This window comes from Eumetopias jubatus, unplaced genomic scaffold (genome assembly GCF_037043125.1).
Source record: "Eumetopias jubatus isolate StellerSeaLion01/CBP00866 unplaced genomic scaffold, mEumJub1_p1.0 scaffold_14, whole genome shotgun sequence".
NCBI classification, from domain to species: domain Eukaryota; kingdom Metazoa; phylum Chordata; class Mammalia; order Carnivora; family Otariidae; genus Eumetopias; species Eumetopias jubatus.
This window is the reverse complement of record NW_028274820.1, coordinates 86086493-86104666: the sequence shown is the minus strand read 5'-3', so window position 1 is coordinate 86104666 and position 18174 is coordinate 86086493. Positions and strand designations below refer to the sequence as shown.

General features: G+C 39.6%; 1 protein-coding gene across 4 annotated transcripts in view; it reads left to right on the top strand.

Moving 5' to 3' along the window:
* Window positions 1-18174, top strand: part of UBE2H (ubiquitin conjugating enzyme E2 H) — a 107566-nt gene that overhangs the window by 45439 nt on the left and 43953 nt on the right. The gene's annotated exons all lie outside the window — the stretch shown is intronic.

Sequence of the window (18174 nt, the reverse complement as noted above, 5' to 3'; positions counted from 1 at the left end):
TTTTCACATTATTCATGTAGCAGTATTTGTTGAGCACTCATTGTAATCCAGGCAAAGAACAAGTCAGATAAGGTTCCTGTGCTCTTGGAACTTGAATTTTGTTGGAGGTGAGGGAGGATGTAAAGACAAAATAGTACTTCTGGTAAGACCTACGTAGAAAGAAACGGATGTAGGTAGAGAATAACTGGAGGTCAGTTGGGGTGTGTGCTTCAGGTGATCAGAAAGGTATCTGAGGAAGTGACATTTGAGACACACCGTAAAGGATAAGAGGAATCAAGCTCTCTGTAGAACAGGGAAGTCAGAGCTAGCCAGAAGAAGTAGCCCATTGCAAAGTCCCTGAGGAGGCTGAGAGCTGCTTGTGTTTCAGGAAATGAAAGACCAGCGTGGCTGGAAAGGCAGAGAGGAAGAACATGGTATCAATCTGTCTTTGTAATAGTAACTTGTCTCCCTGGCTGATGTGAGGGTTAAGAGTTAGTCAAAAGGCTTAGAACAGTACTCATCCCATTGAGTGCTAACAGGGGGGGTAGCTGTTAATATTTGTGACTAAAAAGGGTAAGTAGCAATTTAAAAAATTGGAAAGGGACTTCACCAGCATAGAAGTTGGGCAGAATGCCATTTTGGGAACAAGTCATAGGTTAATAATCCCCTCGTTAGTAATTGCTAACATCAATATAATAAGGATCTAAGCAGGGGTGCCTGGGTGGCTCAGTCGGTTAAGCATCCAACTCTTGATTTTGGTTTGGTTCATGATCTCAGGGTTGTGGAATTGAGCTGCGCATCGGGCTCCACGCTGGGTGTGGAGCTTGCTTGGGATTCTCTCTCCCTCTTCCTCTGCACCCCCCCTTTAAAAAAAAAAAATCTAAGCATATTAAAGGTAAAAAGTCACTCGTATACATAACTCTTAACAATTTAAGAGATGTAATTTCAGTTTTGTATGTTAGTAACCAAGGCAGATTAGAATGATAGATGTAACCTGTTAAAGCTGCAGATGCGGTTTTTGGAGTATTAATAATAGCGAATACTCAGCCTTTCCTTAATCTTGTATTTACTGTACTGCTCCTTTATATTGAGAAAAACAAAGGCACACAGAGGTTCCAGTGACCTGCCCAAGACCATATGGCAAGTAAATGATCAAGCTGAGATTCACATTAATGAGTCCGTCCACTCCTCTAACCACTAGAATTCTGAACTCATTTTCTTGTAAACTCTGTGTTCTTGGAAAACTCCCTTCTTTTGAGGTAGGGAAACTTTGAAACCAGGTGATTTTGTGAAACCGAGTGGCAGAGAGGTGGCTGGGCACTACCGTTGGTGTCCTGTCAGTCTCCAACATGTGACTGCGGTCTGAGATTTCATCATCTCGAGAGTGGAGATGTTGAATATTTTCTATTTGTTTTAAAGTGACGTTAGTGGATCCTTTTTAACAAAAAAAATTCTTAATTACTCTCGGGCACATTGCAGCCAGAGATCAATCCCTTTCTGGCTTCCTTCTGCTAGCATATTCGTGAGTCCCCTTCTTTGCCATCCAGCCAGCATATACTTAAGGAGTGGATTGCATGCTACCTGATCAAGCCAAAGAATGAGAAAGGTAAATTTTTGAGGGAAAACATTCAAATACAAATACTCGTCTTGATGTGTTTAAACATGTTGAGACAGTTCTATCCGAGTTGAGGGACAGATTAATGATAGATACATTGGTTTCTTGTTTGCTTAGTTTAAGGCAGTGATTATTTCCTTGGGGGAAAAATACTGAAAAGAAAAAACTAGGTCATATAGTATATGTCTGTATGTCTCAGCAGTGAGTAATATTTACATGGTCATTAGGAATATAATCTCTGAATATCAATTTGATCAACACTGGTGCAAAACCTATGTTCCATGGATAGGGAGAGGGAATGTGGGGGTAAAGTGAAAATCCTGATATTCCATAATGAGAAAGTCAGTTGATAATATTTGTATCTAGAAAACCAAATAGTATATAAATAGATAATGGAAAGTAAGTACCTTTTTCTATGTTTGAATTATTTCCTACAAGATCTCTTGTTTTAAGTACTCAAGAGTAAACTATGGCTTTTAGTAAATTGGAGACTAACATTTCTTAAAATGTTAAACATCTGTTATTGAGATATTTTGTGTAAATCTGTGTAAATCTTTTGTGAGTATTCATTATTTTGTATGCTTTAATAGCAAAAGTAGTTTGGTATAAGGAGCTATTTAAAATATCAGGTCTACCCAAGAAATAAGAAATTAACCTCACATCCTCTTCGGGGCAGAGATACAGAAGTTTACGTATTTAGAGAGGTAGGTAAAATACAAGTCCTGTCATTTAATTAAATGATGCCATGTCAGACTAAACTCTTGCTTTTTTTCACCGTTTTCTGCCCAGGTCCTGGAGTTAACCTATCTTATAGGTTACGTGAGATTTAATTGGCTAGTCTTGTCTTTAAATAGCTAACGAAAGGTGCTTCATATCTTCGGGATTTTTTTGTTAATGAATCCCGAAGGGTCACCTTCACATGCAGGTGCTGTGTTAGAGAGGCAAGAGGAAGGTCAGTAGAGTGGATTCTTTTCCCTTGGGGGACCCAGCCAGGGCTGCAGTTGAATTGGTGAACAGCAATTTGAGATGCAGATGGCAATTGCAGTGGTGTTTAAAGATGAACTTTGTTTCACTGTAAAAGCTTTAATACCAGTATTGGTGAGGGTGTGAGGAAAACACGTTGGCTCATGTAATGGTGGTTAGAAAGTAACTGGATGCAATCTTTTTGAAGGACATTTATCAGAATATATCCCTTTGACCCAGAAGTTCCACTTCTAGAAATTGAAAACATAAACTTGAAAAGGTATAGCAATAGGGATGTGCTGGAGTGTTCATTGTGACATTGCAATTAGCCAAAAAAAACTGACAATGAACTACCAGTTCACTAATGGCTGCTTAAGTTATGGTTCTTTGATATTGTGCAAGCATTAAGTGGCGGGGGGGAGGGGCGCGCTTAGCTCTGTATGTACTGATAAAGATGTTCTCCATGTGTTACTTGAAGAAAGGTGTTTACAGAACACTTTACACTTGTGTGTATGTGACGATGTGAATGTGTGTATGTATAAACATTTCTATATAAAATAAACTGGTGGTATCTGGGCAGTGAGACTAGAGGGTTAGGGGATGGGAAGGCCGCTTTAGGCCCCACTCACATTTTAAAAGACAATTTAGGAAAAAAGCCTAAAACTCCGTACTTCACCAGTGGAGGTTATTTAGTTGTATCGAAAGGTGTTCTCAGAACAGCACTCTGCCCTTTGGTGGTGGCACCAGCCAACTGTTTGTCTCACTTAGTGGCATCTGAACCTATCAGTCCTACTTGACCCCGTGGTACAAACATGAGAGAAGGAAACCTAATAGTTTTGTCACCTTTTCAATGCCAAATTTTCTTACTATATATATACACCCACTGTTGTGTGTGTCTAGGTTTGTTTTCTCTTGTTTTGCTAAAAAAAAAAAACAAAAAAACTTTTTTTTCCCCTCCACATTGTTTAATTATTCAGGAAGCACTCCTTGTGAGAAACTTGATTTTTAATTTCCTTCCTGTACCTCATAACAATATTGCCTTTATTTCTTACTGTTTGTGTACTTAAACCTCAGACTTTTTACTTTAAACTATTAGCCTAGCTAGCTTCCCTATCACTATTTATCACTTGCCATACTTCTTTTGTTTTTTAAGATTGTATTTATTTAATTGATGGAGAGAGACAGCAAGAGAGGGAACACAAGCAGGGGGAGTGGGAGAAGGAGAAGCAGGCTTCCCGCTGAGCAGGGAGCCCAATGCGGGGCTCGATCCCAGGCATGACCTGAGCTGAAGGCAGTCGCTTAAGGACTGAGCCACCCAGGCGCCACTCATTTGCATACTTCTTAATTGTACCTGACAACCCGTTTCTTACTGCATGTTAATCATTTCTGTGGGTCTTGACCGATCAGTCTTGCTAGCATGGCAAGAAAGCGTCCTCTCTCAGTGCTGTCACCTGTTAGTTTGATGCTTAAAACAGCTCTGGCCACGCTTGCTATATCACATTGCACGCCTAGTGTGCCGTCCCTTTTTCACCTCCCAGCTCTTGGCTTTCAAGGGTTTTCTGCTTATCTAATCATTCTGGGGTTATTTTCTTATTATGGTAGGGTGTTTTCTTTAAAAGCACTTTTTTCATTTTAATATTTCATTTCTTTTGCTTATTTTCACTATGGACTCTTGAAAAAGGCAACATTCCAGTTTCTCTTGAAAGTTGTCATCCAAGTTCTTTCATCCTAATTACTCATGAAGATGATGAAGATAGCTTATAATAGCTACTTGAACGTATCAAGGGTATTTGCCTACTAACTACCCTTTTATAAAGTTTTTAGCAGAATTTCAATCAAAAACATGCTGTTTTCCGTATTACATTATATTTACATTTTAATCCCCCCTCTTTTTTTTTTTTTTTTAACATTGTTAAGGCCTTTATTAAACTTCCAACATGGGGAGCCTGGGTGGCTTAGTCGGTTAAGCATGTGTCTTCAGCTCAGGTCATGATCCCAGGATCCTGGGCTCCATCCTGGGGTCGATCCCCGCATCGGGCTCCCTGCTCAGCAGAGAGCCTGCTTCTCCCTCTCACTCTGCTGCTCCCCCTGCTTGTGCTCGTTCTCTCTGTCAAATAAGTAAGATCTTTAAAAAATAAACTTCCAACACATAACTGCTGCTACCTCTGATAAGTCTTACAAATGGGTAATAGAAACTAGGCTCAGTTGAATACATATTCATTTGTTTTGGAATGCAGCATTTTCTGCATTGGTGGACCTTGCTTTAACTTAGCATTCTATACCATATATGCATCTGTAGTTCTGCTTTATTCAGTATAAAATCATGACAATGATCTTGAACCTGTTACTTAGTCTTTTGCATGTTTTGTTTTAAGAAGCCCGAGTCTGTGCTGCGCTCTTCCCTTAATTTTTATGAAATCGAGGTTAAGGTGTTACTAATATTTGGCATCTGCTATGCCTAATGAACATGGAGTGGTAAAGGGAACAGCAGGTTTTGGTCCTTCATGTTCTGGAAAAAACTAGGGCATGAGGAGGTACTTGTGACCAGAGCTTTAGTGCAGTGATTTGTAAGGGCAAACTAATGGTTTGTAATGCATGTGTGTTCTCTTTTCCCTTTCCTCTGGGTTTACAGGCATTTATATTTGAATTTTAACGAACTTGCTTTACGAAATTATTGAGATTATTGGAGTTAATAAAATTACTGTGGGGAATTCTTAGTGTCTAGAGACACAAACTCATAATTAGTATGGAGAAGGAAAGGAAAAAGAGTCATGCCCTGGGTTATGGACCTGAATCTCTCCATAGTAGCTTCATGACTTTGAGATTTGTCGACTATTTTATAAATAAAAAGAAACAGATAACCACATACCTAAGATCTCCTCTTGCTCATTTTCTGTGATCCGTTGTTTTTCACTTTACTGTAATCTTCATCTGTAGAGTGGGTACTACTGCTTGTATTTATTAATTTTTACACAACACTTCACAGTTGTAATAATATATGTTACTTGGAGAGTGGCAAAGAAAATATTTCCTTTAAAAATGTTACTGCTGGGGCTCCTGGCTGGCTCAGTCAGCAGAGCATGGGACTCCTGATCTCAGGGTCATGTTGGCCATAGAGCTTACTTAGAAAGAAAAAATAAGAAAAAAAGTCACTGCTTACTGTAAATGATTCACATATGCCTTGATTAGAATGTGGGTAGGGATTATTAAACGCTTCACTTAACTGTTTTCATTGAGTGACATTGCAATCTACATGTCAAAGTGTTAGGATGAAAATTGGTCTACTGTATTTTAAAACAAAGGAAGTAAAGTTTTCAAAGATTAGAGAAGAGAAGAACATTGGAAGCATGGATACCAAATACCCTGCATAGGTATTCCATAAAGCTGTATTAAATTTAGTTTACTGAGGAGCTGCTTCATGATGCACTTTGTCCTGGAACTGTGAATAGCACAGAGAAGAAGCATACAGCCCAGAAGGGGAGATAGGGTCTATTTTATTTTATATTTATATATATATATTTTTAAGATTTTATTTATTTGAGAGAGAATGAGAGATAGCACGAGAGGGAAGAGGGTCAGAGGGAGAAGCAGACTCCCTGCTGAGCAGGGAGCCCGATGTGGGACTCGATCCCGGGACTCCAGGATCATGACCTGAGCCGAAGGCAGTAGCTTAACCAACTGAGCCACCCAGGCGCCCGATAGGGTCTATTTTAAATAGATGTTTCCATTAGGATTTTGCAGAGGGCCAGTGGACTTACTTGCATGTTTCTGTATCATTTATGGGGAAATTATATGTTGCCTTTGACTTCAAAGTTCTCAAGTTCAGGTGCAGTTGTCATCCTTAAGGTTGTGATTCATTTGTTTTTCTTCTCCAGCCTACTGTGATTAGGTAGTCTGCCTCTGGAATGACAGGGTTCTTTTTATTTCTCTGACATGTGGACGGTGGTTTCATCTACCTCCATACTGAGAACAGGAAAACTGGAAGTTGTAATTAGGTACCAGTATCTTTTAATGTGTCCTACTTCTTAAAATTACCCTCCCCCCAATTTTTTTTTTTAGAGAGTGGGGAGGGGCAGAGGGAGAGGAATAGAATCTTAAGCGGGCTCCACTCCCAGCACAGAGCCCGATGCGGGGCTCGATCTCATGACCCTGAGATCGTGACCTGAGCTGAAATCGAGTCAGACACTTAACCTACTGAGCCACCCACATGGGCCCCACCCCCAAAATTTAAAAAAAAATTTTTTTTCTAGATCATTTGTTTAGAATTTCGTTGTGAACTTGATGTCTCTGGGGTGTCTTGTGTCTTGAGAATCTTTTAAGTCTTTATTTTTTCTTTGCAGTTCAAAGCTGTATTCTCATCTGTAGATTTTAAACTGGATGCTTGACTAGTTCCTTGACAATGAGTGTCACCTTCCATAGAAGCAGAGTGTAGTTGGATATATACAACCTTCTGATTAAAAAAAAAAAAAAAAGACATGATAGGTATTGGAAATTAAATAATTTATTTTTATTATGAAATTTTCCAACTGTACAGTTAATCTCTGTCACTTAAAACTTTGCAATTATCAGGACTTTCCCACACATCTCTTTCTTTCTTCTCTGGAATATTTTAGGACGAATCCCAGACATCATTTAACAACTACATAAATCAGTTGGCCCCTCTTAAAAATAAGGACATTTACATAAATAGCTATAATGTCATTATCATGCTTAAGATTATAAGCAATTCTTTGGGGGTGCCTGGGTGGCTCAGTCATTAAGTGTATGCCTTTGACTCAGGTCATGATCCCAGGGTCCTGGGATCAAGCCCTACGTTGGGCTCCCTGCTCGGCGGGAAGCCTGCTTCTCCCTCTCCCACTCCCCCTGCTTGTGTTCCCTCTCTCACTGTCTCACAGGCTCTCTCTGTCAAAAAGTAAATAAAATCTTAAAAAAACAGTTCTTCGGATAGATGATTTTTTTTGTTTGTTTTTGTTTTTTTAAAGATTTCATTTATTCATTTGACACACAGAGACACGGCAAGAGAGGGAACACAAGCAGGGGGAGTGGGAGAGGGAGAAGCAGGCTTCCCGCGGAGGAGGGAGCCCGATGCGGGGCTCGATCCCAGAACCCTGGGATTATGACCTGAGCCGAAGGCAGATGCTCAACGACTGAGCCACCCGGGCACCCCTAGATGATTTGTTTTCTTACATTCTATTTAATTATTTGAGAGAGAGAGAGAGCATGAGAGAGGGGAGGTCAGAGGGAGAAGCAGACTCCCTGCTGAGCAGGGAGCCCAATGTGGGACTCGATCCCAGGACTCGAAGGCAGTCACTTAACCAACTGAGCCACCCAGGCGCCCAGATGATTGTTTTTTTAACGTAGTGTTTTTTTACCTCTGAATCAAGCTATAACATCGTGAAAGGCTTTTTTGTTTGGTTTTTATTTATTTTTATTTTTATTTTATTTTTTTAAAGATTTTATTTGAGAGAGAGAAAGAGAGAGCATGAGGAGGAGGAGGGTCAGAGGGAGAAGCATACTCCCTGCAGGGAGCCCCATGTGGGACTCGATCCCAGGATTCCAGGATCATGACCTGAGCCAAAGGCAGTCGCTTAATCCAACTGAGCCACCCAGGCTCCCCCCCCCCTTTTTTTTTAAGATTTTTAAAGATTTTATTTATTTACTTGACAAGAGAGAGCACACGCAGGGGAAGTGGCAGATAGAGGGAGAAGCGGGCTCCCCACTGAGTAGGGAGCCCGATGTGGAGCTCTATCCCAGGACCCTGGGACCGTGACCTGAGCTGAAGGCCAATGCTTAACTGACTGAGCCACCCAGGCACCCCTTAAGATTATTTTTAAGTAATTTCTACACCTAATTTGGGGCTCGAACTTAACCCTAAGATCGAGTCACATGCTCTGACTGAGCCAGCAGCCACCCCTAAAATTAAGCTTTTGATTAACCTTTCATGAGTTATTGAAGACTAATTAAATGTAACATACTGTTAATTTATATACATGGATTTGTACATTTTTAGTTAAAAGTAAATGCACAGTTGCCATAAAATAGCAAAGCAGTGAAGCTTATTAAAGAGCTATTTATGTTTAATTGATAGTCTAAATATTTTGAAGTATTTAACTGTAATAGGAACTTAAATTTTCTGTTTGACTTTTTTCTGGTCTCAAAATGGCATCATTTTCCCATATTTCCCTTCGCTTTATTTTTTTCTGCAACTGGGTCATCTCTGACTATTGGACTTTCTAAGTCTGCTTTATAAAACATTTTGTTGGGGGTGGAGTGGGGCTTAGATTTTCTGTATCTTTCTGATACACTTTTTCTAAAATCTATTTGAAAAAATTATTTTCCGTGACTTATGACTCTTAATTTTTCTTTTGAATTTTTTACTTTATTATTTGGGAATCTGGTAGCAGAATAATGCATCTGAGAAGAGCAAAGTTTATGATGATTTTCCCATTTAAAAAAAATTTACTTAGATCTTGCCAGTGTTTACTTTTATTTCTAACATGGAAGCTTTAAATGAAAACATAACACTTCAGGGGAAAAAGATCTCTTCTGGGCTAGTGTGATTTATAGCCTGTTAGGTGGTAATGAACATGCTTGCTGTTTAACCTTATTCTTCCCTGTTTAAATTTTTTGACTTTGTAAAACTTTACATGCTATCTAAGAAAATAATAACACATGCTACCTTTTATCCCTTAGGTAATGAGTCTTTAAGTGTTCAGTATATTGGACAATACACAATTATTTTGAAAAGACCATTCTTATTTTATTTTTTATTTTTATTTATTTTTTTAAAGATTTTATTTATTCAGTGAGAGAGAGAGAGAACGCAAGCAGGGGGAGTGGGAGAGGGAGAAGCAGGCTTCCTGCGGTGCAGGGAGCCCGAAGTGGGGCTCGATCCCAGGACCCTGGGATCATGACCTGAGCCGAAGGCAGACGCCTAATGACTGAGCCACCCAGGCGCCCCTGAAAAGACCATTTTTAAATAAGTGATACCTCCATCACTCAGGTTATGGGCAGCTACAGCCAACTAATTTGGTTGTAAACCTGCAAACAGCTAAAAAAAAAAAAGTTTTATTTATTGGAGAATGTATTTTTTTTAATTAATGAACTTTGGTTACCTGATTTTTATAACCCACCGTGGATAACATTTTATTTTTATTTATTTTTTAAAGATTTTATTTATTTGAGAGAGAATAAGAGAGAGAGCACATGAGAAGGGAGAGGGTCAGAGGGAGAAGCAGACTCCCTGCTGAGCAGGGAGCCCGATGTGGGACTCGATCCAGGGACTCCAGGATCATGACCTGAGCCAAAGGCAGTCGCTTAACCAACTGAGCTACCCAGGCGCCCTAACATTTTTTTAAAGATTTTATTTATTTATTAGAGAGCAGGGGGAGGGGCAGAGGGAGAGAATCCCCAAGCAGACTCCCCACTGAGTGGAGTCCCACATAGGGCTCGACCCCACAACCCATGAGATCATGACCTGAACCGAAACCAAGAGTTGGACACTTAACCAACTGAGCCCTCCCCGCCCCCCCGATAACATTTTAAAGGATGGTAGTCCAGTGACAGCTCTCAAATCTAGCTTAAAAAAAACTAGGGGCGCCTGGGTGGCTCGGTTGGGCGACTGCCTTCGGCTAAGGTCATGATCTCCAGGGTCCTGGGATCGAGCCCTGCATCGGGCTCCCTGCTTGGCGGGAAGCCTGCTTCTCCCTTGCCCACTCCCCCCTGCTTGTGTTCCCTCTCTCGCTGTCTCTGTCAAATAAATAAATAAATAAAATCTTTAAAAACAAAAAACCCCAAACAACTAGGGGGGTGCCTGGCTGGCTCAGTCAGCGGAGCATGGGGCTCTTGATCTTGGGGTCATGAATTCGAGCCACATGTTAGGTGTAGAGATTATTTTAAAACTAATAATAAAAACAACAACTAGGAAAGAACCTACCAGTGCCTTCACCATACAGTATGGGAAGTTTTATTTCAGAAAACAAGTGTAGGTCTTGTTAGTTCCTCATGGCATCATTGTATTTTGTGGTTCTGTACAGCTACCATTATTCATAATAATAACACTAAGAAAGCTTGTTATTTTTTGGGGGGGGAGTCTCTAGAATGTAGAAGAAAACAATTTTTTAGATATTAAAAAAAAATGTTGCTTAAGTCAATTTTAGTCCTGTGAAAACTAGTCAGTTTTGTATATTTTTTACATTAAAAATATTGAATTCCTGTTGTGTCCAGTGCTGGGCCAGGTGCCTTTCTTTGTTGGTGTTTTCATCTTCAGCGTCTGTGGGAATGAGGTGGTAATCCTTCCTCAATCCCCTCCCCCCTCCTTTTTAGAGATTGGGAAACAAGCTGAGAGTTAAGTGATTTACAAGATGACTCCTTTTAAATCACCAGTTTTCCAGCTGCTTGTATATCGCCACTTGGTTTATCCATTTATACTTTACATGTTTTTGTGTTCAAAGCCAAACTTAGCATCTTCCATAAAAAACTTGTTCCTTCTGTCCTGTGTTCCTCTTTGCTGTTAATAGTATCACCTTCCCTGTCTGACAAGGCTAAAACTATACTTAGATCTCAGACTGGGTTTCAGGCCGTACCTGTCTTGCATCTTTCATTCATGTGTTCATTTAATTTAGTAGTAATTGAGTGCCTACTATGTGTCATGTACTCTTCTAGACTCCAGGAACGCAGCAGTGAACAAACCCGACAATCCTTGCCCTTAGGAAGCTTGCATTGTAGTAGTAGGAGACAAGTGATAAAATACATAGTATATTAGTTGGTGACAGTGTAGCAGTATGTGGTTGTAAGTGTAAGTAGGATGGTCCCAGAAGGCTTCACTGAGAGACATTGGAGCACGTGTGCTCTGTTTGCGTTTAGAAATTAGGATATTGGCTTAGAAATCTAGTTTTTTGATCTCTCATGAAAATGAGGTATTCTAGCAACACTGGAGCTGGAGTTTTCTATAGCTGTGCTGTGTCTGGTCAGTTGCAAAGCCTATGAAGTTTCGTTTTTTTTTTTTTTTTTTTTTTTTAAAGATTTCAGCGTGAGTGCGAGAGAGAGAGAGCGCGCGAGCAAAAGCAGGGGGAATGGCAGGTAGAGGGAGAAGCAGGCTCCCAACTGAGCAGGTAGCCGAATGCGGGGCTCTGTCCCAGGAATCTGAGATCATGACCTGAGCCAAAGGCAGACACTTAACTGACTGAGCCACCCAGGCGCCCCTCCCCTGCTGTTCTTAAGGCCTGTGTAAATCCATCTCTTTACCCACAAACTGAAAGAAATCTATTCCTACTCTAAACCCTAGTAGCAAACTGTTTTTGCATTTACTCTTTAATGTACAGATGTCATGTTCCCTTGCTCAACTTTAAGCTTCTTAGAGGCAGGCATTTAAGAGTAGTTTTTGTTTGCCTTATTGGCTCTTGTGTGGGGGAGGTTTGTAGAATATTTAGTAAACCAACTATTAATAAAGACTGATCTTTCGTGGATTTAATAGATGCTAACACTATATTCTCTGTAGCTCAGCTTAATATTAATAGATTTCTGTCACTTCATGTGGAAAGCTTAAAATATTTTGTGGGGGGATATAGGTAATAAAATTGCTTGAGTTTAGGAGTTATGACACCTGTATATTGTTTTGTTGATTGCTCTTGACATTGTATTATTGCCACCCAGATTGAGATAAATGATAAAAATATGCTCTTACTTATTTCATCACTAGTAGAAGGCTTTTTCCTTCCCTCTTACTGCTTTGCATCCTTTTCCCTATGCTTATTTTCTCGGTAGCTTTTATTTCTGCTGTTTTCATTATTTTTTGTCTTTTGTGTAACAGTCTTCCCCTCTCCTAATACAAAGAATACAAACCTTTCAAAACCTTATTTATTTATTTATTTTTAAAAGATTTTATTTATTTGACAGAGACACAGCGAGAGAGGGAACACAAGCAGGGGGAGTGGGAGAGGGAGAAGCAGGCTTCCCACCGAGCAGGGAGCCCTTTATGGGGCTCGATCCCGGAACCCTGGGATCATGACCTGAGCCAAAGGCAGACGCTTAACGACTGAGCCACCTAGGTGCCCCAAAACCTTTTTTTTTTTTTTTCAATTTAAACTTTCATCTCACTCAGGAGCCTCTGTTATTGTACATGACCATTTTTCTTTACAGATGTACTTACGTTTAAATTACAATTATTGGGGCGCCTGGCTGGCTCAGTCGGTAGAGTGTGCAACTCTTGATCTTGGGGTGGTGAGTTAGAGTCCCACGTTGGGTGTATTATTTTGCCCAGAGGTTATTTGTTATAGATATCCAAAAGCCATGCTCATCTTCCTTCAGGGTGGTTGGATTTTTCTTAGATATCCTTTTGAATCCAATTTGACTCATTTAGAATGTCACTTGTTGATTTGCTGTCTTGGCAGAGTATTCTTCTCTTTCAATAAGAAGTCTTTGTTCTCTTACATACTGAATCACTTGCTATTTTTTTTCTTCCTCAGTCTTTTAAGTATTGGACCTCAGGAAAAAAGTGGATCATTTTATAAGTTTTTATTTATTTTAAATATTTTATTCATTTATTAGAGAGAGTGCACAAGTCGGGGGAAAGTACAGAGGCAGAGGGAGAAGCAGAGGGGCACCTGGGTGGCTCAGTTAAGTGTCTGTCTTTGGCTCAGGTCATGATCCCAGGGACCTGGGATCGAGCCCAGCATTGGGCTCCCTGCTCAGTGGGGAGTCTGCTCTCTGCTCCTCTTCCCCTCTCCCTGCTCGTGCTCTCTCTCAAATAAATAAATCTTAAAAAAAAAAAACAAAACAAAAAAACAGCTGTGGGGTGCCTGGGTCACTTGGTCAATTGGGTGTCTGACTCTTGGTTTCATCTCAGGTCATGATCTGATGGGTTGTGCAGTGGAGCCTTGTGTGGGCCTCCACACTCAGTGGGGGGTCTGCTTGAGTTTCTCTCCCTTTGCCCCTCTCCACATGCATGTGCACTCTCTCTCTCTAAATAAACCTATAAAAAAGAGTTATGGTAGTTTAGTTCTGCACTGTTAATGCTTGTTGAATGCTAAAGTTCCAATAACTGACTACATTCTTAATTTTTTTTTTTTTTAGAACTTTTCCTATGGAAAATTTCAAACGTAAAAGAACAATGTGATGTGATGACCTCCCCCCGCCAGGCACCCATCATTCAGATTCAGTAATTCCCATCTCAAAGCTTATACCATTTCTTCTATACCTCTCTTTTAACCCCTCCCACACTGGTTTATTTTGAGGCAAATTCTAGACATCATATAGTTTAATTAGTAAATATTTCAGTGTATGTCTCTAAAGGAGAAGGATTCCTTACATATGTAACCCCAAAAGTATTATTTTTGTGATATTTTGCACATTAATGGTTTATAGACATGCCATGTTTTTATCAAGAATACTAGGTTGTAAATAAAGGTTGGCAAGTTTCTTCAACGTTTGTAGTATGATTCATCTCAAGGAGAGTTGGAAACAGACTGGTCTGAACGTATATAGAGAAAGCCACGCAAATTGCTTTTACCTTCTGCACAGAAGTGCATTCTTCACGACCAGTCCCTTACTTCCATGGACACAGCTCAGGGAGGCCACCCTTCATTTATTTTATAAGCTCATTATCAGTAAACTTAGGAAACAATGCTGTCTGATTCCTAGGTCTTTGACTTGTTAACGTCACAGACTTTTAGGCCTTGGCTCCCTTTCTGGAAAATTCCAGAAGTATGTAAAAATCATTTCTAAAAATCCCGATAGACACGTTTTGCCAAGAATGTCAGTTATCTCTTGACAGTTTGGCATTAACCTTTAAATATTAGATTGTGTAATCATAATGCCATTCAGGAAAAATAAGGTGGTGGGTGGCTGGCATTTTAAAAAATGAAATGAACTTGGGCTCCTGGGAATGTTAATCATTATTCTACTGAAAATGCTGATAGTCCTTAATAGTGAAATGCTAAAAAGGTAAAAAGCAGTATTGTGGGAGTAACTTAGATCACAGGTGAGTAAAATGTGGTTTTATGGGTTTATTTAACATATATTTATCAGGACAGTATCTGAATATATTTTCTGTGTTCAAGCTTTGAAACTGAGAAAGTAATCAAGACACCTTCTAGTGACTTCCCGCCAGTCTACTAGCCTGACCAGCACGTCTCAGAAATAGATCATTATTTTTGTCATTGTAACCTGCCTTCTCATTTGCCTTCCTTCCTCATTTGCCCTTGACTTTGCAGCAGAGAGGAGAAAGAAACTCGTGGCCTCTACCATAAATACACGTGGTGACAGTAGTCAAGTAATTTTATATTTTTTGTGGGCAAGTCATTCATTCGTGGTGATGAAATGGCTTATTTTTAATGCAGTGTTTTTCTTTCAACTAAACTTAAATTCTTTTTTTCCATCTGATTTAGTTGTCTGTACCATTCTAAGGCAACATAAATTTAGCACAGCTTCTTCATTTTACCAACTTGGTAGGAGTTTTAAAGGTTTCATTCAGTTTACTTTTAGTTTTTCATATGAAATGGGCTATAAGAACTCTTTAATTTATAGTATAATGTGTAATTAAAGACAGACCCAGTATATCTGACAGGAAGATTGTACCAGGGATCGTGGGAAAGGGGAGGTTTGGAGCATTGACTTCTAATCTCATTTGAACATGACTGTTGGGAAAGGAGAATTTTCTTTGGAAAGTAGATAAAAGCATGGCCTAACTCTCAGATCACAAAATGGAGGAAACCCAGATTTATTGCATCCATGTAAAGGATAGAAATATCTTCAGTTTTCTGGAAAAGATAGCCATGTGGATAACTCGTAATTTTAAATGAGTAATTGCTATCCATCAATGCTGTTCATAGCGAATTAGTTCTGACTAATGGGGAATGCCGCTTCTCCAGATTTTTAGATTATAAAATTAGTTTATGACTTCTTTTTGTTAAACTCTTTGAATCTTCTACCTTACTCTCTTCTTTCATTATCCTTGTGAATTTATTTGGTTTTGTCTAATGAATGGGGTGTCTTTACCTGTATTACTTTATTCGGTTGCCTACTTCTGGATCCCTCAAGTTGAGCAGAAACGTACATTGGAGGAGCTCTGGGTGTGGAGAGGGCACCAGTAAACACTAGTGGACTTAGTGGCAGCCTGTTGTATAAAATGGTTTATAACCCATTTAATCAGTTCCTTTTGATACTTTTCATTTTTAAATTTCACATATTCCAGTAAACATATTTGCACGTTTCAGATACACTGTCTTTTTTGCTGAACAAGAGCATGTATGTGAAAAGTCCACAAATCTGTGTAGCTCAGTGATAAATGGAACAATAAATGTTTAATCGACACCCTAGAAGTCCCCCTCCAACCACTTCACAGTGATCACAGTCCCCACTAGGGTAACTCATCTTAATTTCTAACACCATTGATTCATTTAGCCTGTGTGAAATGTGTATAGATGGAATCATATCATGTGTGCTCTTTGGTACCTGGTTTCTTTCACTGTAATAGCTGGGGGACTCATACACTTAAGTGTTGCAATTCATTTTTTATTGCTGTGCAGTATTCTGTTGGGTGACAACCATAGTTTATCCTTTTTATTGGTGATGAGCCTTGGGTAGTAACCTCAGTTCTGGATACTGTAAGTAGTGCTGTGAGCACTCTTAAACCTGTGCTTGGTGGTCATAGTTATGCCTACCTAGTGGGAGTAGTGCTCTTGGGCAGAGGGTGTGCATGTGTGTAGCGTTCTACACCAGCAGTTTTCCAGAGTGGTGGAAACTGTATCACACTCCCACCAGCAGCGTCTGGTTATTTTCTTAAAAAATAACTACTTCATACGGGTGCTTGGGTGGCTCAGTTGGTTAAGCGACTGCCTTCGGCTCAGGTCATGATCCTGGAGTCCCGGGATCGAGTCCCACATCAGGCTCCCTGCTCAGCAGGGAGTCTGCCTCTCCCTCTGACCTTCCTCCTTCTCATGCTCTCTCTCTACCATTCTCTCTCTCTCTCAATAAATAAATAAAAATCTTAAAAAAAAATAACTTCATAAAAGTGAAATTTGAATAAAAATAAATTTATTTTGAGTTTTGGAACACAGTGCTAAATTTATCCTCAGGAATAGGAACTTATACTCCACTGAACACTAGGTTTTCATCAGCTCTTTCATCTTTATCAATTTATGGTGAACAATGTCTTTTTAAACTAATGAGTTAAACTTCAGCTTAATTGTGTTCATTTTGTTTTCTTGGCCGTTCTGGTCTTTTCTTTGTCAAGGTGTTTCTAATTTTTCTTTTTTCTTTTTTTCAAAGGAAGGGAGGAGCAGAGCAGGGAGAGAAAAGAGATGGGCGGGGAGAGAGAGATTCTTAAGCAGGCTCCCTGCCCAGTGCAGAGCCCAACTCGGGGCTCCATCTCACAACCCTGAGATCATGACCTCAGCTGAAATCAAGAGTCAGACACTTAACTGACTGAGCCACCCAGGGGCCCCTTTAATTTTTCTTACTGCTTTGTAATAACCTTTTATGTTTTAATTCACATTCTTTGGAATGTCATATGCTATAATTTTATTCTTCTTAGTTTGTTTTAATTTTGTCTTTTACAATATAAAAGTTTTAAGTGTGTGTGTGCTTGTATCTGCTCATCTTTTCCTCTCTGGCTTCTGGCTTCTATAAACCATTTTATACAAGCCTATCACTCTTAGGAAAGGCTTTTCACCCCAAGATTATTTTTTAGAGTCTGTTTTCTTCAAGGGCTTTATTATTTGTATTTAATTTTGTTCATTGTAACTAGATTTAACTTCTAACTCAAGGTGCTTTTTTTGTTTCTTGTTTTAAAACAAATTTTAACCTGTTATACTTTTATTTATTACATTAGCATTAGCTTTGGAATATTTTGCTGGGTGTCAGAGGGTGACCGGTCAAGAAGAATTTAAATTGTACAACATGCATGTATGTGTCATTTGACCAAGTGAGAAATGAAGCCTGTTTTCCAGCATGGATACTATTTGAGTCCTTTCAGTGTGTGTACTATTAAAACAGCTTTCATTTAGAAAAGAATGAGATCAGATTAGCATAAGACTAAATTGTCTTAATTAAATATCTCTAGTGGAGATTGTTCAAGGCTTTTTTTTTTTTAAGATTTTATTTATTCATTGAGACACAGAGATAGAGACAGCATGAGCAGGGGGAGAGGCAGAGGGAGAAGCAGGCTCCCTGCTGAGCCAGGAGCCTGATGTGGGGCTCAATCCCAGGACCCTGGGATCATGACCTGAGCCGAAGGCAGACGCTTAACGACTGAGCCACCTAGGTGTCCCTGTTCAAGGCTTTTGAGTAAGGACTTTGCCAAAAGTACACCCAGCCCCTCTGTTCTGTGGCCTGTAGGACAGAAGATAGGGAGAGCCAAATATGTGATTTCATATCTTTAAAAATATTTCTCTATGTAAGAGAACATTTAAAAATTTCTTTGGCTTCTTTGTCTTTGGTATAATAGTACTTGTAGTTAAAATGTGATTTGTACTGCTGATGGAGAAAGGTGAGACCAGTTTATCATACCTGGTTGTTTGGGGTTTTCTTGTTTAATTTCATTGTGAGATTTGAGGGCCCCCCAAAGCCCCACACCTAAAATTCCCAAGTTGTTATTTGTTTAGACCACAAAGAAGAAA